This window comes from Mus musculus, chromosome 10, assembly GCF_000001635.26.
Source record: "Mus musculus strain C57BL/6J chromosome 10, GRCm38.p6 C57BL/6J".
In the NCBI taxonomy this organism is placed as follows: Eukaryota; Metazoa; Chordata; class Mammalia; order Rodentia; family Muridae; genus Mus; species Mus musculus.
The window spans coordinates 118031205-118058833 of record NC_000076.6 but is presented as its reverse complement, the minus strand read 5'-3'; the positions used below and the strand labels follow the sequence as shown (position 1 = coordinate 118058833).

The 27629-nt window shown below is 44.9% G+C and overlaps 1 long non-coding RNA gene across 4 annotated transcripts in view; it reads right to left on the bottom strand.

The window, feature by feature from the left end:
* Gm32663 overlaps positions 1–27629 on the bottom strand; it is a 57538-nt gene that overhangs the window by 11837 nt on the left and 18072 nt on the right. For 3 of the 4 annotated variants that reach the window (XR_003948954.1, XR_003948953.1, XR_003948955.1), the window contains one exon: positions 6208–6309. This is a non-coding gene — a long non-coding RNA (predicted gene, 32663). Of the gene's footprint in view, positions 1–5761; positions 6108–6207; positions 6310–27629 lie in introns of those variants that run through there. The other variant, XR_872079.1, reaches the window with a different exon arrangement.

Genomic DNA, 27629 nt, shown 5'->3' with positions numbered 1-27629 from the left:
TCTGTATCCACAGTCACAGTCAGGGAAGCTGGTCACTCTGCATCCACAGTCACAGTCAGGGAAGCTGGTCACACTGTATCCACAGTCACAGTCAGGGAAGCTGGTCACACTGTATCCACAGTCACAGTCAGGGAAGCTGGTCACTCTGCATCCACAGTCACAGTCAGGGAAGCTGGTCACTCTGCATCCACAGTCACAGTCAGAGAAGCTGGTCACACTGTATCCACAGTCACAGTCAGAGAAGCTGGTCACTCTGCATCCACAGTCACAGTCAGGGAAGCTGGTCACTCTGTATCCACAGTCACAGTCAGGGAAGCTGGTCACACTGTATCCACAGTCACAGTCAGAGAAGCTGGTCACACTGTATCCACAGTCACAGTCAGAGAAGCTGGTCACACTGTATCCAGTCACACTCAAGGAAGGTGGTCACTCTGTATCCACAGTCACAGTCAGGGAAGCTGGTCACTCTGTATCCACAGTCACAGTCAGGGAAGCTGGTCACTCTGCATCCACAGTCACAGTCAGGGAAGCTGGTCACACTGTATCCACAGTCAGAGAAGCTGCTCACTCTGCATCATCAGGTCCAGGCTCTTCCATCCCAGGAATGATCTCACCAGTAATTAAGATGGTCTTCTCACTTCTCATAGTCATCCTCGTTGAGACAGTCTCTCACAGGGATAGCCAAAGGGATACACACCTCCCCAATGATTCTAAACCAAGATAACGCTAGCCAGCACACAAACACACACATGCACACATACAGACATGAACACTCACACACACACACACACACACTCACACAGACTCTCGCACACACTCACATGTACACTCACACATACACACACATATACACACTCATACTCACACATGCACATACACACTTACATTAACATACATTCACACGTGTGCACACTCATAAATATGCACACACTCACACACTCACAATCACACACAGGCACGCACACACACACACACACACACACACACAGGGTTTCCACAGGTCAGTGGCATTTGCATGTTTGTTCATTGCTGTATCTTGGCACTAGAAGCACACCTGGCATAGAGTAGCGCCTTTGAAAAGGGTTGATGAGTCTGTATTGGAGGAGAGCTTTGCAAAGTGATGAAAACCCAGCTTCACCCAGAAAAGACTGTGGCGTGTGTTAAATGAACAAAGCAGACAGTTTGTCTGATCTTTAGCACCTTCTTAACAAAGTGTGTTCCCTCCCCTCAGGAGAGACTTAGATCAAACAACAATGGGTATAGCAGATAAGAGTGTAATTTCCAGATACTTATTTTCACAATACTTGGCAAGGTAAAGAGATGTAGCTTGTTTAAATTTGGATGCAGGCATGGTGTTAGAGGCTGTTTTACGTTCTACGTCTCATAACACTTATCCCCTAAAAGCACACACATCCCACTTAAAAAGGTGCCCCACCTTTGGCTTTCTAAATTGCTCTATAACTCCATCTCCTAAGTTCTTTCAGACCTTTATGGGCTCTGAATTAGATGCTCACTTTGAGAGCCATTCAGAGAAAAATAAAAATTAGTTCGTCTGCCACTCTTACTGAATGGCCTCTTAAAGCCCACTGTCTCCATAGCGGTTGCCAGACAATAGGAAAATCCCCAGAGCAATTGGCAATTATTGCCCATTGCAGAGCCACTGTGTGGCTGCCGCTGAAATGGAATCATTGGGTAGATGATCTTTGGTTATTATGGACCTGTGTGCCGTTCTCTGGCAGGAAGCTGTGTAAGCAGATCGCTTCTGCAGAACAATGATGTTTAAAACCTTAACAGTGGCCATGCAGTGGGAGCAGTTTTCCTAACAGGATCAGGCTGAGGATAAATGAGATGTCTGACAAGCCACTCTGCTGTACCGTTATTTCCTGAGTCCATCGGGGACTCTGCTTTATTTATTGTTCTATTCTAAATCGAGCATAGTTTCCAGTCACATGAGAGGGGCGCTGTGGATGTGTGTGGATTAGAAGATAAACAGGCAAATGAAAGTTATTACAAGTCCCTGGACGAGGGTTTCCTTGTCTTAAGAGCTGGTCCATCCTGGGTGGTCCCTGCTTTACTGAATCACCTAGTTGGTCTTGTCTTGAAGATGCACGGATATGAAAATCCTGGCTAATCACTTCCTCGATGCGTGACATTGATCCAGCTACTTAACCATTCTCCTGCTCAGGTCCTCTTTGTAAAGCCAGCACCATAGCTTTTATAGGCTTATTAAAAAGGCTCGAATGAGCTACCCCAAATCGTTAGTACCAGTAACTAACACACATGGGCAATCAGTACATAATTGCTTGGTAAAGCTAGAGCTGTCTGCTACCATAAACAAAAAAGGCATCCATGTGTTCTCTCGGCTCTCCCTTCATCAGGCTTGACTCAGACACCCCAAGCTAAGTGAGGAGAAACTCAAGAATACAACTCACTTGTATTCTTCTGTTGCCTAACCCCTTTTACTGAAATTTAATTTTTCCGTTCCCAAAGTGCTCTCAAAGGTCTATCTTTGAGATCCTCACGATGTGTAAGTGGTTGATAGAAGACTCAAGACCCATTTTACTTATGCATAAGTAATTAAATTGCTGGGGCTGGAAGAAGGGTGCAGTGGTAAAGTATCTGCCATGCAAGCTGAGAATAGGAGTTCAGATAGCAGCTCCCATGTGAAAAGCCAGGAATGCTGTGGGGGTGGGGGGGAGGCGCTGTCACAGAGACAGGTGGATCCTCAGAGCTCCCTAGCCAACCAGTGTGCTCTGACCTCAGGGGAGACCTTGTCTCAAAATCTAAGGTGGAAAGTCATAGAGGAAAACACCTCAAACAAGCTGTCTTGAGCAAGGCATAGGCCGTCAGCTTCGTTTGTTGAGCAGCTCCCAGACACCCTTTCTCTCAGGAACCCCTCTCCAAGCTGAGACTGGTGTTTGGCAAATGCCAGCCCAAACACATCTCTTAACTACATATATAGTATGTGAAGCTGCCTGGGAAAAATGAGATTCTTTGCAGGCCACCCCTTCTGGACTTACAAACTTTGGAGTGCCTATCCCACAGTGCTTTGTGACTAGGGGAGAGGGAGGGCCCTTGAGAAGCTGGGGCTAACCCATCTTTTATCTGTTCTCTTGGAAGCTGGGTATAAGGTGCCCATGTCCTCTGTGAGCCACACACACATGTTGCTGTGGGTGAGAGGAATCCTGGTCCTGAGAGGTGACAGCTGCGTTCACATCTCAATCTGTTTTATTCACCCCACAAATGGCAGCCTTGAAAGTCCCAGAGGAGAAATCTCTACAGCCAGGACATAGCGTCCGAGCTCAGCTGACTAAATCCAACAAGGAGGAACAAATTAACAATGATTGTTATTGCTACGCGCCAGCATTGTGCAGAGCCCATTTATGTATTATTACATTAATTTCATCCTTAAAACAATCCCTTTGAAAAATTTCTGAATAGACCAGCAACGGCTTGTGCTATAAGATCGAGAATCGACAAATGGGACCTCATAAAATTGCAAAGCTTCTGTTAGGCAAAAGACACCGTCAATAAGACAAAAAGGCCACCAACAGATTGGGAAAGGATCTTTACCTATCCTAAATCAGATAGGGGACTAATATCCAATATATATAAAGAGCTCAAGAAGCTGGACTCCAGAAAATCAAATAACCCCATTAAAAAATGGGGCTCAGAGCTAAAAAAAGAATTCTCACCTGAGGAATGCCGAATGGCAGCGAAGCACCTGAAAAAATGTTCAACATCCTTAATCATCAGGGAAATGCAAATCAAAACAACGCTGAGATTCCACCTCACACCAGTCAGAATGGCTAAGATAAAAAAAATCAGGTGACAGCAGATGCTGGCAAGGATGTGGAGAAAGAGGAACACTCCTCCATTGTTGGTGGGATTGAAAGCTTGTACAACCACTCTGGAAATCAGTCTGGTGGTTCCTCAGAAAATTGGACATAGTACTACTGGAGGATCCTGCAATACCTCTCCTGGGCATACATCCAGAAAATGTTCCAACTGGTAAGAAGGACACATGCTCCACTATGTTCATAGCAGCCTTACTTATAATAGCCAGAAGCTGGAAAGAACCCAGATGTCCCTCAATAGAGGAATGGATACAGAAAATGTGGTACATTTACACAATGGAGTACTACTCAGCTATTAAAAAGAATGAATTTATGAAATTCCTAGGCAAATGGATGAACCTGGAGGGCATCATCCTGAGTGAGGTAACCCAATCACAAAAGAACTCACATGATATGTACTCACTGATAAGTGGATATTAGCCCAGAAACTTAGAATACCCAAGATACAATTTGCAAAACACATGAAACTCAAGAAGAAAGAAGACCAAAGTGCGGACACTTTGCCCCTTCTTAAAATTGGGAAAAAAACACCCATGGAAGGAGTTACAAAGACAAAGTTTGGAGCTGAGACGAAAGGATGGACCATCTAGAGACTGCCATACCTGGGGAGCCATCACATAATCAGCCTCCAAACGCTGACACCATTGGATACACTAGCAAAATTTTGCTGAAAGGACCCTAATATAGCTGTCTCTTTCTTGTGAGGCTATGCCAGGGCCTAGCAAACACAGAAGTGGATGCTCACAGTCAGCTATTGGATAGATCACAGGGCCCCCAGTGGAGGAGCTAGAGAAAGTACCCAAGGAGCTAAAGGAGTCTGTAACCCTATAGGTGGAACAACATTATGAACTAACCAGTACCCCAGAGATCTTGACTCTAGCTGCATATGTAGCAGAAGATGGCTTAGTCAGCCATCACTGGAAAGAGACGCCCATTGGTCTTGCAAACTTTATATGCCCCAGTACAGGGGAACGCCAGGGCCAAGAAGTGGGAGTGGGTGGGTAGGGGAGTGTGTGTGGTAGGGTATCGGGGACTTTTGGGATAGTACTTGAAATGTAAATGAAGAAAATACCTAATTTTTTTTTAAATCCCTTCATCCCTTGGATATGATATACTTTCCTGACATTCATTCCAATTTTTATTAAAATGTCTGCAACCAGACATAATTAATGTTTAAGAGCTGCCCTCATTTTTTGTGCTAGGAGTAGGTTAAATGCCTTGGGTTAAACTGCTCAGTCTAAGGCCCTTTTTGGTCACAAAGGAAGCAATGTCTACAAAATAGGGCCAATAAGTTTTCTAGGGGTAACGGAAGTAATTCTTCCTCCTGGAAATGCCAAAGTCATTTTTTTTTTCACAATTAGGGTTGAAGAAGGTTTAGGTTGAAGCTACCTTCAGGAATGACAAAGCAATAGCATAAGGAGAAACTGATTCTTCGAAGATGTCGTTAAACATTGAATCATAGGACCCTATGGCTGTTTCCTTGATCCTCAGGTTTTCTCTTACGTGGGAGCTAAAAGTAATGTTGTTCATCAGTGCACTCATTATGAGTTTGGTCTATGGTAAACCCATTTTCTGTTACTGTAACAGCACACCCGAGGCTGAGAGGCTTATAAAGAAAAAAGGTTTAATTTAGTTCATTGTTTGGAAAGTTCATCAGCATGTGCCGTTCTGACCTCGGCTCAGCTCCCGTGGATCCTCATGACAGATGGCATCACAGTGGCATAAGCATGAGGCAGAGGTCACTTGGGGGAAAGGGAAGTGAAAGAGACACTTGGGATCTCATGAGAACCATTATTCCCTTCCAAGGACACATGCATGAAGGAATGAACAACCTCACAGAAGGCTCCACCTCTTAAAGGTTCCATTGGCTCGCACACAAACATCTAAATTGCAGTAATGTTTTATTAACCAAACCTTCTGGGCTCTGGTAAGGCTGGACTGCCACAGTGACGTCCAACAATAATTGCAGAAGGGCCGGTATGTGTTCAGGTATGTTGCTCAGATCCTTGATTTTATGTAGACACCCAATTCTTCTGGAGAATTGCTGTGCTAGCCCAGCAGTCCCGCCTTGGTCTCCGTGGTCGAACGTGTGCTGCCCTCGGTCCTACCTAACTTGTGGTGAAATGAAAGGCCATGGAAGAGTCTCATGTCCCAGAGCCAAATGTGACACAAGACTTCCGCTCACATCTGGCAACACGCATCAGCTGGAATGACTTGGAAATGTCAGCGGCCATGTGCTCAGCTGCTTACCTAGTACCACCAGGGGAAAGTGGGAGGATTGCCATCAGACTTAGCCACGCCTACTGTCAGAGAGCCCACCTATAGGGACGCGACACTAGGAAAAACGCACCGTGATCCTATGCCTGTGGGTTGTAGAGCAAGGGTTGAAGCCAATTCATCGATTCTTCTTGCCGCTCCATGTATGTGTCAGCCTTTCTCACAATTCCAGAGCCTAAAATGACGTCAGACACCTTTGTCAGCATGCGTGTCAGAGGTTGCAGACGCCTGCTCATATCCTGCAAACAGCTAACAAGCTTTCTGCTGACCCCTCATCCGTGACCCTTTTCTACACGTAGGGCTGAGGTGCTGGGTCAGGGATGAAAGGGCGACCACCTCCAACCTGACCCATAGGAGCGATCTGGGCGGCCACGCTTAGATGCTACTGAAAGATTACAGAAGGGTGTAGAAGGCAAACAAGGTTAGAAATGTCAAACATTCAGCCTGGGGGGAACATGCAGCCTGGAGAAAGAGGAACCGCGGCCTGGGGGGAACATGCAGCCTGGAGAAAGAGGAAACGCAGCCACTAAACAGCAGTAAAACAGGCAGAAAGGGAAGCAGAGGACATCGTGCAGATAGGATGAATTCGGATCCTTTCAGACAAAATGTGTCAGAACATTTCTATCTTTCTTTTTTAATGCTGACTAATTTGAATTGGCAATGCCTTCTTTCAGTGGGGTTAGATTCCTCTCTCCTATCCTAAATTCCGGACACCAATTTCCTCTCCGCCAACATCCTAAAGAGTATCAATTTCTTGGCCATCTTGCTTGAATATTTCATAGAGAAACAAATACATTCTTTAATTTTGTTACCTAATTTTTAAAATTACCCTGTTTTTTTTTAAATAAAATATCTTGGTAATCTTTTGACGTGTATTCATAAAGAGTATTGCCATTTTATGGCGACAGCATATTTCATTGTATAGGATGCCCATAATTTACTTAACTACTTCCCTGTTGACAAATATTTGCATTGTTTCAAATCTTCTGCTCTTACTGTAACACTGTGAGCATTTCAATCACTCTAGATAAATAAGTCTATAGAATAAATTCTGACAATGGCGTTCATGAGGTGAAGTATTCAAGATATACACAATTTTAAAGGCTGATTCCAAATAACTGTTCGTGAAGTTATACAAGTTTATTACCCCACTGGTAATGTCTGAGAACACCAATCTCCTCATATCTGTTCACATTTGACTTCCTTCTCACCATGCAACAGTGGTGCCCGACTTCAGGGTCCCAACTCTTTGGGAGTCAAATGACCCTTTCACAGGGTTCACCCTAGACACCAGAATATTTACACTATGAGATCTATACCACAATTCATAAAAGTGGCAAAATTACAATTATGAAACAGCAACAGAAATAATTTTATGGCTGGGGTCACTACAACCTGAGGAACCGTATTAAAGGGTCACAGCATCAGGAAGGTTGAGAACTGCTACCCTGCAACAGTAAAAATGACTATCTGGAGCAATTTGATTCCTAACTACAGCCGTATAAAGCTAGCTATCTCTTAATGTGTTTAACAAGGACATCCTCTTTTCTGTGGATTTTATTTTATTTTACACATTTTTCGCATTGGACTTGTGGCCTTTTTCCTATTAACTTATGAGAAAGTTCTATACATAAAGAAGATGAGACCTTGTTCACTAAACTGCAAATGTTTTCCGACTTCATATTTAATTTATGACTTTGTAATGGTACTTTAAAAAAAGGTGTTCTCTCTCTCTCTCTCTCTCTCTCTCTCTCTCTCTCTCTGTGTGTGTGTGTGTGTGTGTGTGTGTGTGTGTGTGTGTGTGTGTGTGTGTGTGTGTTGGTATGTTTATGTGGATGCCTGCAAGTGTCCACAGAAGCCAGAAGAGGTTGTCAGATCCCCTGCAATTGAAGTACAGGAGGTTGTAAGCCCACTGATGTGGATGCTGGACCTCTGCAAGAGCAGGCAAATACTGAACTGCTGAGCCATCTCTCCAGCCCCTATGTAGCTTCCTGCATTGCAGGAAACCGTATCCTCTGCTCACTTTCTGAAGCATCACACTGAATTGAGGTGAAAGAAGCTGAACCTTATTAGAAATGAGGAATGGGGCACAGCCAAGGAGGAACCACACCCTTCATGGTTTCTTCTTTCATTCGACACCATCACTACGTTCTGGTACTAATGCTGCCACAGAGCTCAGCCCGCTGACTAGACAAAAATCATCTCTCATGACATCAGCCACCACAGTCCAAAGGAAGACAGACTTCCTGGCTGAATCAGAGAGAAATTGATGCTCTGAGGTCTCCAAAGAATGCAGTGACCACAACAGATTTCCTTATTCTGAAGCTACCTCCTCAGACCATCCAATTATAAGAGTCCAAAGAATCAGCCTGCAGATGACTTGGTAACTGAATGAGCAAAGAAAAGAAAGAAGGGGGGAAATGACTAATGGAAATCACACTGCAAGCAAGGGGTGTGCCACACAGGACCCAAATTGCCGGCAGCAGATAAGCAAGTAACCTTGGAACCTTTCTCGAATGAGGGAGGAGGGAGCCCTTTTCAGAGGATCACATATCAAACGCAATACAGAGGCAGTGGTGGGAGGGATGATACTTCTGTTGTTATTGTTGTTGTTGTTGTTGTTAACATTTGTTTATTATTACATGTAAGTACACTGTAGCTGTCTTCAGACGCACCAGAAGAGGGCGTCAGATCTCATTACGGATGGTTGTGAGCCACCACGTGGTTGCTGGGATTTGAACTCAGGACCTTTGGAAGAGTAGTTAGTGCTCTTAACTGCTGAGCCATCTCTCCAGCCCCACGATACTTCTTTTAAGGGTTTAGGAAGAAAACTAAGCAGTTCTATAACAATACCAAGAAAATGGGCCAAGACTGTTTGCAAAAAGAATGTTTCCTGCATTTCTCAGCCCGATCTGTGGCGGTTTCGGAAAGCCACCAGCATTCTGTCTCATCTGAACCAATTCTGCTCCTGCCTTGTAGGATCCTGGGAGCCTTACCCTTGTTCACCACCTAGTCCAGTCCTCTACAGTCTATCGGCTCTCTGTGTGCTTCCTTTTTCTCCGACTGGCCTCTCTATATATAACTTTTGCGCTGGACCCTGGCAGCGCAGTCCCAAAACCTGGCAGAGCAATCTTCCCCATGCCTTGGCTTCCTGACCCACGTTCGGGCGCCTGTTCCTCCTGGAACACTGCCCTGAACTTCAGCCTCCTTGGCAAGGGCACCAGCAGCCCTGCCAGCATCCTGTTCCTCTCGGAGACAGGACAGAGTTCTTTTCCAACCCGGATGGTACTCCAGGCTCCTCTATGGTCACTCTTCTCTTCCTGAGCACCAACTGAATATTTCCATTTGCCATTGTTCCATCCGGTCCTAGTATAGATCTCCCTCCCTCTCCTACGTGGGAACTCACAGATACCTGTGTCAGCAAAATCAAGTCCCGATTCATCACACACCAACTCCACCCACTTTCAACCGTAAGTGTGTTTATTAAAAACAAGAAAATCGGAGGTCCAAAAACTCCAGGTTTGATTAATCCTGCAGCCCGCGGTTGTCATGAAGGATCTGAGACTTCTCTCTTGGCTCTGCTAAATGTGCTGCCTACTTTTCAGAGAGCTGCATAGCAGCGGACCTGATTGGGTTGGGAAAGTCTCCCCGGCACCCTAGGAACAATCGATTCATCCACTAGGAGATACTGGCCAGCCAGCTGCTGAGCTACTCATGGTGTGAGGGAATTTTGACTAGCATCCTGGCAGTATAATATCTAGAGACAGAAAGACATTTCTTGGAACGTCTGTTTTGGAGAGAGAGAGAGAGAGAGAGAGAGAGAGAGAGAGAGAGAGAGAGAGAGAGAGAGAGAGAGAGAGAGAGATTGAGATTTTTCTAGAAGCATCACAGCCCACCACATCCCCCTGCCATCTTGTCCTGGTTGTGTCCCGGTGTTAATGTTCTAGCCAAGACTGCCAAATGGATAGAATGACAGGTCCCCTGAAGAACATGAACAACTGCTGCCTCACTGTTTGTTGTGTGTTCTTTTAGGTGGGAGATAGCTGTACTGGCTGGTTTTGTGTGTCAGCTTGACACAAGCTGGCATTATCACAGAGAAAAGAGGAAATGCCTTCATGAGATCCAGCTGTAAGGCATTTTCTCAGTTGGTGATCAAGGGGGGGGGGGGGAGCGTCCATTGTGGGTGGTGCCATCCCCAGGATGATAGTCTTGGGTTCTATAAGAAAGCAAGCTGAGCAAGCCAGAGGAAGCAAGCCAGTAAGTAACATCCCTCCATGGTCTCTGCATCAGTTCCTGCTTTCTGACCTGCTTGAGTTCCAGTCCTGACTTCCTTTGGTGATGAACAGCAGTATGGAAGTGTAAGCCAAATAAACCCTTTCCTCCCCAACTTGCTTCTTGGTTGTGATGTTTGTGCAGGAACAGAAACCCTGACTAAGACACTAGTCTTTCTGCTTGGACCTCTCTGGAGGATTCAGTGTGTTTCTGAACTGAGTAGGCTATGCCACTGAGCTCATTTGTAACGTGACTGTGACTGTACCTAAAGAATAAAAGACAAGAGAAACAGCGTTAGAGGTAGAGAGCAAGGAAGGGGGAAAATGGCATAATATGGTATCCAAGTATGAAAATTAGCCCCAAAAATGTAAATTTAAAAATATTCCAAAGAAGTAATCTCTATGAAATGCATACAGATTTTTTTCTCACCATTCATCAAATGATAAATCATAATGGATCAAATGTTATCTAGGAAGAGAACTGCTCTTTTCTTTATATGGAAGCCTGGACTTCCATAAACAATGAAGCAGTTGGATCAGAATTAGTATTCTCCAGCCAGGCTTAACCTGCTCCTCTCTCCAGCAAGGATGCAGCCTGTGAGCTAAAATGCATCTCGGGTTTTTCCGGAGGCACTGCTCTGCACTCTGAACTGAGGTTGCAAAGTTATCAGGATATGGTGACTTGTCCGTCCCTGTGCGGCTGTCTACACCAGCTTGCTTGTAAGAAGGAACCTGAAGACAGCTCTGATCATGTCAACATGGCATCTAAATGGCCCTTCTCTGAGCCCCATCTAGTTTCCTAAGCTTCTCTCTTCGATTAACAAAAACAAACCTTTGGGGCTGGAGAGATGGCTCAGTGGTTAAGAGCACTGACTGCTCTTCCAGAGGTCCTGATTCAATTCCCAGCATCCACATAGCAGCTCAAAATTGTCTATTATTCCACATATATATATATGTGTGTGTGTGTGTTGTATATATATAAAATGTGTGTGTATATAACTATATATGTTGTATATATATAGTATATATGTGTTGTATATACATATATATAGTAGATATATAGTGTGTATATATATATAGTTTGATATATAGTATATATATATAGTTTGGTATATATTATATATGCACATATATATATAACATATATGTATTATATAATATATTAATATGTACATGCAAATGTATATATTTCAATTTCTATAATATTTATCTGGGTTTTTTTTACACAAGCTTTATATAAATTTGTATTGCTTAGTTTTCTGCTAGATGTAATAAAATCCTTGCCAAAATCAACTTAAGGAAGGATGGGTTTACTTTGGCTCATAGTTTGAGGGTAGAGTGCATTGTGGGAAGGAGGTCACAGCGGTGGCTGAGGCCACTGGTCACACTGGGTCTTCAGTCAGAAGTCAGAGAGGTGGGGGCTGACACCCAGTGGTCCTTCTTTCCCTCAGTCTGGGACCCCAGCCTATGGGACAGTGACATCCACATTTGGGGCAAGTCTTCCTTACTCTGTTAAAACTTCCTGAAAACACCTTCATGTGTTTCCAAGGTGACTGTACACCCCCTCAAGTGACAATGTGGTCCTCTTAGCTTATTTTAATCTAGAAGAATTTTCTGACATTTTATTTATTTATTTATTTATTTATTTATTTATTTATTTATTTATTTTTAATCATGACAATCTTTGAAAACAACACACCAGTAAAAAGAAATCCTCAATTCTGGACCATTTGGTTTTTACCCCAAGGCATCATTTAACCTGTTTTTCTAGTTTGAGTGTGCGGTTAAAAGACAAGCCTGATTAGACTCAGGCTGAGTTTGTCAGGAGCCCTGAGTGAAAGCATATAGCCCATTGAAAGAGTTTAATAGAAGGAAGTTAAATGAAGAGGCTGTTTTCCAGATGTGTGGGCGGGCATAGGGAGTAACACCCATGGGGGCTGTCTGCGTCCCTGTCCTCAGGACTGAGCTGATGAATAAAGCTCTATGGGAGTTGTAGTTTTGAAAGAGATCCCCACAGTGAATCCCCAATCTAAAAGTAACACAGCAGCCATTGCCTAGCGTGCACATAGGGAGAGTGTAAGGCAGTGGAGCCTAGACACCATACCACTCCTCTACCCTGGGCAAACCCCCTACACACACACATACACACACACACACACACACACACACACACACACACACACACACAAGACCATAGTTGATAGGGAAAGTCTACAGCATCCAGGGCTAAACCAAGACAGACACCAATGTGTTGATAAGGGTAAATGGAGGAAAACACACAGCTCAAACATTTTGGCCTAGGATGCTTATAAGATACAAACAACCGTGGAATGGAAATATTTGAAAGAAATTATACTGACCAGGTTCAGCATAATTTTTTCCTTTATATCACTCCCCCAAACTATCTGCATAACAACAATTTACAGTGTGCTCCCTATTATACTTAATTAGGGGACGATTTAAACTATACATGAGAATGTGCAGGCACTATACGGAAACATCGGTTTATATAAGAGTTTTGAGCATGCATAGGTTTGGAAGATCATAAGGAGTCCTGGGACTATTCCTTACAAATGCCGAAGGCAGCTTCATTCTCCAAGATCTTAGTTCAAAGGTCACATACAAGAAACATCCAATAAATATTTGCTGTGTTAGCAGGTGGGGTGGTCCACACCTTTAATCCCAGCATGCTTAAGGCAGAGGCACGCAGAGGCAGGCAGAGGCAGAGGCAGACAGAGGCAGGGGCAGGCAGAGGCACGCAGAGGCAGACAGAGGCAGAGGCAGGCAGAGGCAGGCAGGGGCAGGCAGAGGCAAGCAGGGGCAGGCAGGGGCAGGCAGAGGCAGTCAGAGGCAGGCAGGGGCAGACAGAGGCAGGCAGAGCTCTGTGAGTTCCAGGACAGCCTCTGGTCTTTAGAGCAAGTTCCAAGACAGAGCTACACAGAGAAGCACTGTCCACATAAATAAATAAACAAACAGACAAATAAATAAAAATATGCTGTATTGAGCTCCTCTGTGGAAGATCCCCAAGCTGAACCTAACAAGCTCTCACTGTTTCAGAAAGTCCCCCACCAGGCCCCCAGCCATTCCCCTCCTAGTTAAAGAAGACATTCAGTCACTCAGCCATCTTTCACACAATGTATTCTTTTTGGAAGCCTGGGGCTTGCATTATTTCTAACTATGAAAACATACCCGGGGTCATATAATACAACCACTTCAATCACCCTGCAATGTTTCAGCTTGCTTGGAAGGTGGCTTCTGATTTCCAAATAACAATTTGCCTTTAAATAGAATAGATTAGTTTTTAAACCGGGCATCTAAAGTGTTCGGCATTTGCATGTAAAAGTGTCATTAGGTTGAAGTGAGAGTGATGCTCAGTGCTTCACAAAGGAAGTGATTGAAAAACCTTCTCTGTGGGCTGTAAAGAAAAAAGACTGAGGTGTACTGAGACTCTCAGCCCCCCTCCCTGTCCCAGCCAGAGGCAAATGGATACATTGTTATATAAAACCTGGAGGCTCCCTTTGGCTGGAAGATCTTAATTGAGCTATGTAAATTTACCAGTCCCACCTGTCTTGTGACTAAGCTAAATTGGTTTGCATCTAAACCTCATTATCCACACATAGGAACTTCAGTATGGCTTGGCAATATAGACATCTGTTGGACTGCATTTTCTTGTCAGTAAGACTAGAAAGCTGAATTGATTAATATCTATAGTTACCAAGCACTCTAACTCCATAAATCTTTTGGGACTCTATAATGGATCAGATATACTTCCTATGATACTGACTGAAAATATCCTAAATATATATTATATGTAAATGCATATAAATACATATAACATATGTAAATAAATATCATATATATGATATTTACATATATGATATGTACATACCCTAAATCTGAGCGAAAGATAATTTGTTATCTAAAGAACATGTTTAGCTTTATTCAATACCTTTAGATTCCCAACAAAAATATTACAGCGGGGGGGGGGGGTTGCAGGGGGGGTTGCAGGGGGGGGGAACTACCAGACATACTGAAATTTTCAGTGGATTCAATTCCTAGTTCTGCCAACTACAAACTGTATGAAGTTGGTCAATTTACCTACCCTTAGCACAATAGGCAGAATGTCTCTGATGCCAGACCTTACCAGTCGAAGGCTGCCCAGTGTGTGGTGGTGTTTGAAAGTGGGGGTCTCTGGAAGGTGACAAGTTCCTGAGAACGAACAAACAAACCAAAACAACCATGATCCCTAGAAGGCCTGTGTCACCAGAAGTGTCACAGTCTCTGGCTTTATTACTGGAATAAGTGAGCTCTCTTTAGTCTCTGTGTAGCCAAGTGAGATCAAGTTCCAGGGTGGCACCCATTTCGGTGAGTCCTGTATTCAATTTGGCCTGCAGTGTGGCTGGGGTGAGCGAGGCCTCTCTGTTACCCGCCCGGCTAGAATGGAACAGAGTGGCAAGCAATTCCCCCAAAGGAAAATAAATATTCCTGTCGCTGCCAAAAGATACTGAACAGATAGAGGACTGCCAAAAATCACAACAAAATTTTCCACTAAACACCCCGTGCTTTTTGTATTTTGGCATCGAGGAAAGGTTTGAGAGATGAAAGTATGTGCGGAAAGCTTTAAACGCACTGCGCGTGCCTGCAGTTTCAGTTCTCGGCAGGTAGACGCAGGACAGGCCTGGGACTAAGGAGGCGTGGGCTTCGATCCCAGCAGCTCTGAGGCTGGCTAAGCTGCTAAATTTTCATTGGCCACACCCGGCTGCCCAAAGGGCCTTCCTCTTCTGCATGAACAGTCTCTGCTCCCAGGTAGATCATGAACATAGCATCCTCTAGGGATCATTGCACACCTGTGAGCCAAACTTAGTCCTCTGCATCTTTCTCCGTCGTTCGCTCTTTGTTTCACCGCTTTGGTGAACTGTTGCTCTCCAGAGTCTCACAAGCACTGACTGATTTTATGTCCTTTTTTTTTTTCCAACCTGGATTCTTGGGTCCCATACAAATCTTGTCCCATTCGCTTTTGAGTGACCCAGATAGGCCCCTTTGTCTGCTTTTTCCATCTTGGTGCCCCCCCCTTATGAGCATGACTTATAGGCGGTCTACATCACCCAGATCATCCAGACCCCCCGACTTCATAAAGATCACATCCCACAGTGCTCTGCAAACCCCTATGCCATATCTAAGGGCCCAGCTTTTTAACTTTCCTGTGAACCAAGTCCTATCTGTCAGGCCTGGTTTACTGGGTCTCAAACACTTGCCTTTAAACTCCCGATGCTCCCAGGAATACCAGCCATTATTATCGCGGTACTTCTCAATCTGTGGGTCGCGACCCCTTGTTGATTTTTCATAGGGGTCGCCTAAAACCATCAGAAATCACAGATATTTACATTACGGTTCATAACAGTAGCAAAGTCTCAGTTATGAAGTAAGAGGAACTGTATTAAAGGGTTGCGGCATCAGGAAGGTTAAGAACCACTGCTCTGTTGTCTTCTAGTCACTGATATGCACAGGGACCTGAGCCAGTGGCTCATATGAGCCAGTATGCACATAACTTGTTCCCTCATGTCACCTCGCTTTGTGCCGCCCTTGTCTTGAGCATGGGCGAGTACTTATATTACTCAACATCTCTACTTCTCCAACACTGGGACCCCTCTCCTCCACTTCCTCACATTCCACACCCTAATGAGCTAGACTATAAGGGACTCCGCCACTTATTTAAAGCCTTTCCTGGTCCAGGCAGTTCAGAAGCAGAAACAGTTCCTGAGAGCAGGGACACCTTGAATGTATTAGTACCTGAGAAACACAACCCTGGAGAGCTGAAGCAGACGGCGGCCAGAGACTAGGGCTGCAGCAGATCAGGGTCCGTGAAGTCCTTCATCTTGGAACTTCTAGGCTTCAGAGGGTAAGGAGTGACTTTCTGATATCTGTGGCATGCTGTTATAGATGCCTGGAAAGACTGAAGTGCCTGGTGTTTCAATCCAAAATAAATCAGCTGTCCATCTCTACTTGTATAGGTGTGAAGAGTCAATAGCCTGCAGGACAGTCCCTGGTATCTTACTTGGTACCCTGTGATGAGTTTATTTATTCACATATATATGTGAATATATATTAGCATGTATATATATATGATGTATATGTATATTATGTAAATGATGTATATGAAGATGTATATGATATATATGTATAAGATATATATGTATATGAATATGTGTATGATATATGTATATGAATATGTACATGTATATGTAATATATGTTGTATATGTTGCATATGTTGTGTATATATATGTGTGTATACATATATATATGATGTATATGTGTATATATGAATATATATTGATTCATATTGGTTTTTCAAGATAGGGTTTTTCTGTATAGCCCTGGCTGTCCTGGTCACTCTGTAGGCCAGGCTGGCCTCAAACTGCCCATCTCTGCCTCCATCGCGCCTGGCACTGATGAATGAATATTTACTGGTGTGATCCTTGTTATAGTCTTTATGAAAATTATTGATTGAAACTCCCAGGTAAGACTGCCCATCATGTCAATTAAGGTTGGTGATTAATATTATCGATTCGACAAGTCCTAGACTATCTAGGACACAAGTCTCTGGGCATGCCTATGAGAGGCCATCTGGATCAGGGTGGCCCCTGAGCAAGTTCGTGAAGCATTACTGAAACTGGGTTAATTGAACTAAGAAGATCCTCCTTGAATGTGGGTGGCACCACTCATGTCCGGGATCCCAGATGGCATAAAAAGAGTTGAGCAGGAACTTTTGTAGCTCTCTGCTTCCTGTCTGCAGATACAATGTGACCATTCAACCTTAGGTTTCTTCACTACTGTGAAATGCTTCTCCCAGAACTGTGAACATAATTACACCCTCTCTTTCCCTCAGCTGCTCTGGTCAGGGGGTTTTATCACGCAGCAGGAGAAGAAAATATAAGGTTGCAAGTCTACATTGACTAAGTTGATGAAAAAGAAATTTACTAGAAGGATTTGGGAGGGCTCAGAACCCTCAAAGAAGACTAAAGAGTCAGGCCCAGAAAACAAAAAACAACAACAACAACAACAAAACAGGCCCTGATTATCAAGTTTCCTGTTCTGAATCACTAGCAAACCTCCTACCTGCCTGCTGAGTCTCAGTTTTCTCTTCCTCTGTGGTAAATGTCAGGCCTGTGGGTATCCGCTATTATTTCTGCCTCTCTCTGTTTTCCTCCTTGCTGCCTGATCCTTCTCATAGAATCCAAGTTTGGGGGAGGTCCCCAGAAGGGCTTTTAGCATACACTCAGCTTGGGTTCTCTTTCTCTTGAACGTGCTACACGCTCCAAGGAAAGCCACCTGTGCCTTTACCTCATCCTCTTGTTGCTGCTTTTTCCTGTCAAGCAAAATGATGAGCCAAAGGCTGCCACCCGTCCATCTTTCCCTTGTACTTCCTTTTACTACAACTTACAAGAGTGAGTTCTTTCTGAGCAGACAGCCGAGCCGAGCCGAGCCTCGGTTCTATGTTCTTGGATATGGCCTTGCTACCCACAGCGAAGGCCACACAACTGTGACCACAGCTACTTCTGACTCCGTTCTAGATGAGACTACTTTCAACAAATGTAGTACATCCTGGAGTCCATCAGTCCCCGGGTGCATCTCCATGCTCAAACACTAGACCACGTTCATCAAGGGTACATGCTGTCATGTGCCACATAGAGGAAAATGCCCACCCTGGTATTACCATGAAGATTCTCGGAAGAGGTCAGCTCAGGACCTTTGGAAAATTCCACCAGACCCCTCCCCTCCTGGAAGAGAGAGGTCATGGAGTCTGTAGGTACTCCTCCCCTCCAGAAGGGAGAAGCTAATTACATTCCTCAGAAAGAGCACAGGGTGGACCAACCATCGGCCACCTGCCGATGAGGGGAGCATGTAGACACAGGGCGGAACAACTGTTGGCCACCCGCAGATAAAGGAACCCCTGGCTACCTCATTCCCTAAGGACTAATCAGTTTTAAAGTCTCACTGTTCTGCCAATCACACTGTTCCTAGTGGCTATTGCTCTATTCCACTCCTGAAAACTGTATAAAAACTGGCCGAATGGATGTACTGCCCAGGGTCGCTGCCTCTCCGACCCCAGCGCACTGGAATAATACATTCCTCTTGCTTTTGCATCGATTCCCGGCTCATCGGGGGTGGGGAGGGGGAGGGGGTCCCCGGTAGCTAAAGTTCGTCAGAGTCTTACAGCTCAACCCTAAGATGACTCAACCTTGATCACATGATTGATCAACAACATCAGGGTGCACACAACTGCTACTGCTGCAAAGAGGCATCCAATCCCATATGGAACAGAGAGAGGTAGCCACATTGGATATGCCCCTGGGTGTGCTCGCCCTCAGATGTATCAGCCTTATTTTAACTCTTTATCGCCATCTCAGGGCCATGTAGCTGCCCCTCACACATCTTTGGTTCTGTCCCTTTTCAGGCACCAATTGTGACTTTTCCTATGGGAGACATGAACAAATGCCTCTTTACCCCAGTTAGGGTCCCAATAGCAGACCAAAAAAACTGTTCATCTAAGTCAGTGTTTGTCAACCAAGGAGGTTTTGGGTTTTTTTTTGGGGGGGGGTGGGGGGAGGGGGGATTATTTATTTATTTATTTATTTATCTTTGTTTTTTATTGTTGTTGTTTTTAATTTTATTTTATTTTTAGTGAGACAAATTTTCACTATGGATTCTTGACTGACCTGGAACTCACTCTGTAGATCAGGCTGGACTTAAACTCACAGAGATCTTTCTGCCTCTGCCTCTGCCTCTGCCTCATTAGTGTTAAGATTAAAGGTATTTGCCACCACACTGGGCCTTACTGAGGTTTCTTACAGGACTGAAGGATTGTGTCCAGGATCATGGATGATTGCAGGTTGCTGCTTCATCCAAAGACCACAGAACACTCATGAGGATGCCCAAAGTTGCATCCCTGGAGATCCTGGACCATCTTTGCAGGAGGCTATGCCAAAACTCTCCTCACTCCTAGCAAATGTTTACTGTTATTACAACTTTGGAAAGGAGTCTCCCAAGCCCTGTAACAGTCTGAGCTTCCTCATCCTCTTCAGACTATCTCCAAGAGTGTGATGGTTTGAATGAAAATGGCCTCGTAGGCTTAGGCATTCTTGGAGGTGTGGCTTTGTTGGAGTGGGTGTGGCTTTATTGGCGTAGGTGTGGCGTTGTTGGAGGAAGTGAGTCACAGGGCATGGACTTTGAGGTTTCAGAAGCCAGGCCCAGAGCCACTCTCCCTTCATGATACTTGTGGATCTAGATGTAGAACTCTCCAGCACCATATCTGCCTGTATGCCACTATGCCTCTTTGATATTACGATAATGGACTAAACCTCTGACCTGTAAGCCAGCCCCAATTTAATGTTTTCCTTTGTATGAGTCACTGTGGTCATGGCATTTCTTTGTAACAATAGAACCCTAGCTAAGATAATCACTTCACTGGAGCTAGTCACAAAACATCATCATAACACAAAGGTCCTCCGGGGGAGCTTTATCATAAGATATAGATGAGAAAGGTACCATAAACCAAGAGGAATGGTCAAGTGTGTGGATCTGGTTTCCAGTCCAGCTTTGTTACAGATGATGTAGGTCATCGTAGAATATTTAATTGTCTCCTTGGCATGAATTTTCTCCCTATAAAATGAAAACATTACACCATATCTGATCTCTAAATCACCCCCGGCTTTTATGTTCTATAACGTCAAGCAAAGCAGATGAGATCCCCAGTAAGAGATAAGAAACGTTAAACCAGAGCATGGACACCACAGTTCTATCTGAGGTGCAATCACTGGGGAAGGCAGAGACTTTCTCTTCTTGAGAGTGGAAAGGAGAGCAGAGACTGGGGGAAGCGAAGGCGTCAACTATGGCTGCTTTACCCGGTTATGCTTAGAGCAGTGGTTCTCGGCCTTCTTAACGCTGTGACCATTTAACGCAGTTCCTTGTGTAGTGGTGACCCCCAACCATAAAATTATTTTCGTTGCTATTTCATAGCTGTAATTTTGCTACTGTTATGAATCACAATATAAATATCTGATATGCAGGATATCTGACATGTGACCCTCCCCACCAAGGGGTCACAACCCATAGGATGAGAACCACGGCTTAAAGCAAGGTCTTCCTTTTTAAATGCTAGTCTTCAGTGCTGATGGAACATGAGGACAATTTTCATGCTGTGTGAAATCTCCCGTCCCTGTCAGGTGGGAACTGTGGATTGACCATGTTAGGCCAGGAGCCGGATGGGGTCCTGCAGGGTCTGGATGCCCACTTGAAGGTGGGCCTTGAAGTCATGTAGGATGGCAATGGGAGAAATGCACACAAGCAAATCTTAAACAGGACATCGAGTTAACTGACCAAAACAGGGGGAGATTCTGGAGCTTAAGACAGGAGAAGAGAGAAATGAAAGACCTTGGAGTCAGGTTGGAGATCAGAACTTGTCCGGGAATGGAGTTTTTAAAACAGAGTTATTACATCAGTGTAGTGTGTCATGGTCAGCTTATTGTAGGAACTATATTAACAGAGAACGGACTTGCTGGGATTAGCACATGGAGAATGGTGGAGTGATTTGTTGTGGGAACTTGGTGTCAACAGTAAACAGACATAGGTTGAATTGTTTCGTAAAACATTTTTGTCGTTGAAGTGACAGCCAAAACAAAAACAAACAAACACGCCCATGGCTCAGAAAACTTCCAGACAGTTGAAAGATTTTCATTGAGAGATTAGTGTGAGGGGCTGGTGGGATGGCTCAGCAGTTAAGAGCACTGACTGCCCTGGCAAAGGATTCAGGCACAATTCTCAACAAACACATGGTGCTCACAAATGTCTGGAACTCCAGTCCCAGGGGATTCGGTGTCTTTTTCTGGCATGCATGTGATGCACAGAAAAGCATGTGGGCAAAATGTTCATATACATAAAAACAAAATAAGTTAAAATAACAAAATAAGATCATTGTGGGTGGGCCATGTGAACTGGAAGGTGCGGAAGCAGAACACAGGAATGCGCTAAAGAAAGTGTGTGAACAGCCTTTATAGAGACAATTTGCCAATCCATCTCAATAACTTTCAAAAGACATACTGAATACTTCCATCTTTGCACACCTTCTGGTATAAAGATTCACATCCTGGCTTTATTTTTGAAAGTAGGAAGATAGAAAGACCTAAGTGTTCTGTTTTAAGGGAATGGATAAATATCGTACAGTCTCCACTAGCTTTAAACTTGCCAAGTAAGAATGGAAATCTCACTTAAAAAGAAACCACATCCATGATCAGAAGCTCTGATGGAGGCTGGGGTGTGGCCAATGAAGGAGCACTTGTTAGCATACAGGAGATACTGGATTCTGTTCCCAGGAACACACACACAAGGATAGCAATGGGTCTACGGTCCCTAGCCACAAGTTCCACTTCTCTGCTTGCTTCTTGCTATCAAACCTGGGAGATCCCTGACCAAGTATCTCAGTCTCCACTTTTGCCTAAACCACTGATTATAGAACTGTAGTTTGGGAGCCGCTTCAGCAAACACATTAAAGGTGACTTCAGAGTCACCAATGTGTTTGTGTCGCATTAAGCAGTGAAATCTCGGGTGTAGTTTGACCAAGTGTGAGCCCAGTTTGAATCCTGCACTTTTCTCCCTGTGTGTTCCGTCTGTCTGCAGTGCGTGGTTTCTGTCTTACCTGTCTATTGTATGTCTCTGAGCCTGCTTGAATGATGTCTTATGTCTAACTATCCCTATGTCTGTCTGCCCCCAACAAAGGGCTTTGCTCTTTATCAAATAGTACAGAAAACATGGCACAGGAAAGGGATAAGGGATCTTTATGAAATTTTTTCACAGTTTTACAAGGGAAGAAACTTTACTGACCCTGGGATCCCCAAGCACGGAAGAGCCACAGATGGCGGTCAACGTTTACGGTGGACATTTGTTGTATACTGATAGAAGTATACTTTCAGCCAGTGATCACCACAGCGTACACACATACACCATTCTGGGTCAAGGGCACGGAAGAGCTTATAGATATACATTTAGTTTAGGTTATAAGAGCTGGTTGGGTAGGAAATCCAAGTCAAGCAAGGTTACATTCTTCTCTTCAAGTCAGGTTGAATTTAAATAGACGCATAGCAGGATAGTAGGTTAAGTCTTCATTGGCCTCAAGGTGTAATTTTAACTTGGCTGTGAGGCCCGGCAAAAGCTCCAGTCTCTTAGAATGTGAGAGAGATTTTTATAACATTGTATCACTATGTGGAATGTTTCGTTAGACTTCTGCCTTTTCAAATAACCACTTCTAGAATCTTCTTATTGGTACCCTGTATCTACCCCTCCTTGTCTTCCCTCCATCCGTTCACTGGCTTGTTACCTCCGGACTGTCTCTGACCTGCCAGCTCCTGAGTAATGACATAGAGACTTACATTTATTTATGAAAGCTTATAGCTGTTTAGGCTGTTTCCCAACTAGCTCATATAACTTTGTTAATCCATTTGTTCTAATCTCAGTTCATCCACGTGGCCCGCTACCTCTCCTTGAGTCCCAGAACCTGTTTCTTCCTCTGTGTTCCGCTGGTGAATCTCCTGCACCTGAGTCTTTCCCAGGGTTAACAAAACCAAAGTCCAGATGGCACTCGGCACTCTGCTGGTACAGAAATCAACATTTGAAATAATAGAAAGGCAACTTTCACGCAGCACCCGAGAAGATGATCTCAACAACTTGTCCTCCTGTTGGGCGCGACACTTCTCAGTGAACCTTCCCCTGTGAGAAAAATCAGACAACTGAGAGCCTTTGTAGTCATGAAACACTGAGTAGCCACTAACATTGACCTTGGCTCAGTTTTCATGGGGAAGTATTTATAATGCAGTTATGGTTGTGCCAAATATAGAATCCTAGTCCAAAAGAAAACAAAAAGAAAAAACAAAATAAAAGACAAAAAGCCAAGGGATCTAGAAAATGTCATCTGGGATGAGAAAGGCTTTCTTCACTGTGAAACAGTTGACAACATAGGAGAGTTATCTTCTTTTCTTTTTTTCTTTTCTTTATGTGTGTCCATACACACACTTGTGTATATGTGAATGTGTATGTTTGTATGTGCGTGTGTGTGCGCGCGCGTGCGTGCGTGTGTAAGTACCCACAGAGGCCAGAAGAGGGCACTAGATCCCCGTAGCTCAAATGACCGGCAGTTGAAAGCCATCAGACATCGTTTTTTTGGGAACAGAATTGCAGTCTTCAGAATGAGCAGCGCGCACCTTTAACAGCTGAGCCTTCTCTCCAGCCCCTAGGAAATCTTTTCTTAGTAAACTCAGTTTTACTGTTTCGTAGAAACCTGCCCACAATTGAATAAGTAATGTACAGGGTAGGTTTGGGGTGTGCTTAAAGAAATACATCTTCAAGATGCAGAGCTTGTTGAAATTTTAGATCACCTAGGAAGGAAAAACAGATGGCAGGAATGAAGAGCTGAGTTCTTCGACTCTAGCTCTACGCCGAGGAGTCAGAGGGACTGTAACCATTGTCATCACTTCCCAAAAAGAATAGACTAGCCTCTGAAGTGTTCGATGAAGAATTGTGTGTTAATTGCAGAGCGAAAACTCAGTCACCCGCCTGGACTTGAGAATAGGAACAAAGTAAAGTTGAAAAGTGTAGAAGGGTGGAGAGGAGGGCTGAGGCGGCAGTAATACACCTGATCCGCCCCACCCCGCCCTGCCCTGTCCCACTCTGCCCTGCCGGCCCCGCCCTGCCCTGCCCTGCCCTGCCCTGGCCACGCCCCCGCCACGCCCTGCCTTGCCAGGGCGAAGCAGCTGCTGCGCAGCCCAACAGCTGTTACCTCCCAGCATGCTCAGCTCCTAGCATGCTTCCAGGAGAGGCTGTTGGCAGAAGAGAACAGTATGAAGTACTAAACACGCCGAACCGCACCAAATGTGAATAGCTGCCGCAGGTTTAGGCTCATTCTGAACTTCACTTTTATATTTGCCTCTGGGTTCCAGAACTTTTAACAACGAATATGCCATCGCTTCACGATCAGAAAACAAGCCGAATGCTTCTCGTTAAATATTTTGAAGTGAATTAACTGAACACGGCATTCGAATAAGGATCAAAACAACAAATGCTCCAGGAATTGTGTCTGGGCAGATGTTAACTCGCGACAAGACTTTTATATTCTCCAATTAGAGTTCTTCTGCCTGCATGCTAACTACAGCATATGCAAAGTCTCAGGTGTATTGAGTCTAGGTTGGTCACTATCAAGGTCTCGTTTCCACAACAGGATTGGTAATAGATTGTTCCAGGATATTATCATTTCTGCTTACGTGTTTAGGCCAGAATCTATTGGCTAGATGAATAAGGAGCAGGCAATGCTACCTGCGGAGTACTGTCAGGAGATCCTGTTGTGGGAGTGGCTCTGAGAAGTGAGGGAACTAAACTTTCTAAGCACCATAGATGCTTGGCACAGGGGAGACACAAAATGGGTGTGTCTTAGTTAGGGTTTCTATTGCTGTGAAGAGTCCTCATGACTGCCGTGGCAACTCATAAAGAAAAGCATTAAATTGGGGCTGGCTCACAGTTCAGAGGTTTAGTCCATTGTCATCTTGGTGGGAAGCATGGCAGCATTGCAGGTAGGCATGGTGCTGGAAAAGGAACTGAGAGTTCTACATCGGGTCTGCAGCAACAGGAAGAGAGAGTCAGCCACTAGGCCTGGCTTGAGCATCTGAACTCTCAAGGCCCACTCCATCTCACCTCCAGCACACACTTTCTCCAGCAAGGCCACGCCTCCAAGAATGCTTCTCCCTATTCATTCAGGACACCAGAGGTGCTAGCCATTATTACCGGTCTCTTTCTTACTACATGGGAAGCAGCATTTAAGGGAGATCAGGTCTTGCTTATGGAAGAGAGAGGGCGAAAGAATAGAGAAAAATGGACGGGGCTAGAGAGCTGCTCGGTGGTTAGTGCATTTGTTGTTTTTCCAGAGATCCCAGAATCCACTCCGTGCACTAGATCCCAGAATCCACTCCGTGCACCTACATGGTAGCTCACCAACATCAGTAACTCATCCCCAAGGGATCTGATGCCCTCTTCTGACTACACAGGCACCAGCAATGCACACTGTGCAGAGACATACACGCAGACAAAGCACCCATATACAAAAAAGAAAAGTAATAAAAAAAAAAAATTAAGGTTGGGGGTGGGGTGGGGTGGTGTTGCGCGCGCTCAACAGGCCAGGAAGAACGACGCTGCTACAGGATCCTTCTGCACACGTTTATTCAGTCCTGTTTCTTCTTTTGACATAGTCTCTTGTTTATATCTCCCCTGTTTATATCTCCCCTGTTTATATCTCCCTTGTTTTTATATCTCCCCCGAACCCTGGGCCTCTCACTCTTTTATACTCTCAGTTCCCATCCACGCACAGCAGGCCACGCCACCTCACCAGGCACGCAGCTTCAGCTAATCAGGGCAGCAGGGGCAAATCTCCACCAAATTGGATTCACCTGTATCCTGGTACACCTGCGCAGCACTCAAGATGTTTGTGTCTTATATGAGGAAGTCAGGTGCAAATCATACGACTTAGCTGCAGTCCCTGGTGCCTTTGGGACTGCCGCCACACCCGCTCCCCACAATTCCCCCTTTTTTCTTTTTTGGCAGAGAGAATGTCTGTAGATAGCCCCCCGCAGCCATGCCCCTTACCCGTCCTTGGGTGACAAACAGCATTGGTTTGATCCCTGTCTTAGGTTGGTGACATGCCCAGGGAGTCTTATCACTGACTACCTCTCTATCATGCCAAGCCACACCTGGGGAGATTGTGTTTTGCTTGTGGCAGGTGCATCAAAAGGCCAGGATGTTGATAATCTATGGCCAGATCTTAATTGCTGCAAGCAAGCCTCATGGGTGAAGGTAGAGGTCTGATCCCCAGTGTGCAAGCATAGGGGCCCTACACAAAACCATCCCTTAGGCTCATCACCCAGAGAGGTCTTGGCCAGCTCCCGTGTCATTTTTCCTGGGGGAAGGGAACTAGGACACTGAACCTTCATGCAATCAGACGTGCCTTCCACAGGATGCCAACAGCAAGCTATCCTCTGTGCAGTGCTTAGCCTTGCACCCCACGGCATAATGCAGCATAATTTCTTTTAGAGCGGCAAACCGAATCTGAGGAGATTGTCCCGCCTCCACTGCAGCAAAAGCCTATGCTACCATGGCGAAAGTGCGGGCCGCACACTCTGCACCTAACACATGTGCCAAACACAAAACACACACACACTATAACAAGCACACATCCCAGGGCTCTCATCCCCGCTCATCTTCCCTGAAGCAAGGGATAGATGGCCAGCGGGGCTATCTCTTTAAGGGGAATTCAGGGATCAAAAAGCGTGGAAAGAATATCATGTCGAGCTGGTATCGGCTTCTGGAATACCGAAAGGATCTCTCATCTCGGCTCCATCCTTTGTGCTTGTGGGATCATCCACCACATCCACAGGGGGAACTGGATCAGGAGCCTCATTCTTGCAGCGTCTCACCAACCTCTCCGGCACCCAAAGAGGTTCTGTTTGGTCCTGTGGAAACACACAAACAGACCCTCTCGCCCACGTCAACACTGGATCTGGTCGATCCCCAGGGGGGATGGACACAATACCTCGTGGTGATGAGACCATAACGTCAATCACCTGTGTGTCCATCTGGGGAGTCAATACGAGAGTCAAGTTTTCACTGCTGAGGAGGCATAGGGAGGAGGCGCAGAAGCTAATTCGCCTTCCTCCTCCGCCTTGGCTCTTTTGTTTTGTCCTTTCTGTCCACCTGATAACACTGTGTCTCCTTTCTTTTTCCTTTTTCTTTTTAAGCCCTTCTCCTCTTCCGACATACTTTCTTGTTGCTCTGTAAGGATTTTCTGACCTGTCTTGACTGCCTCTACACACAGTTTCAAACAGTAACAGAGTCCATATATCAGAACAAGCAATACCAAAACTATCAGACCTACCCACAAAGGGTCAATGGGAGAAAAAAGCATAACTACACAGCGAGGATCTCTTGATCACTACACTGAGGTTATCATACTTCCTTAATCTATCCTGAAACCGTGAACCTTAACTTGTCCCAAAGCCATGAACCTTTCGTTACCTTGTGCCTGCTTCCTGGCAACTTTATGTTCACCTCTATTTTATCCGAGGTCCTTCCCAAACTCCTGGGTTACTTTGTGCCTACTTCCTGGCAACTTTATGCTCACCTCTATTTTATCC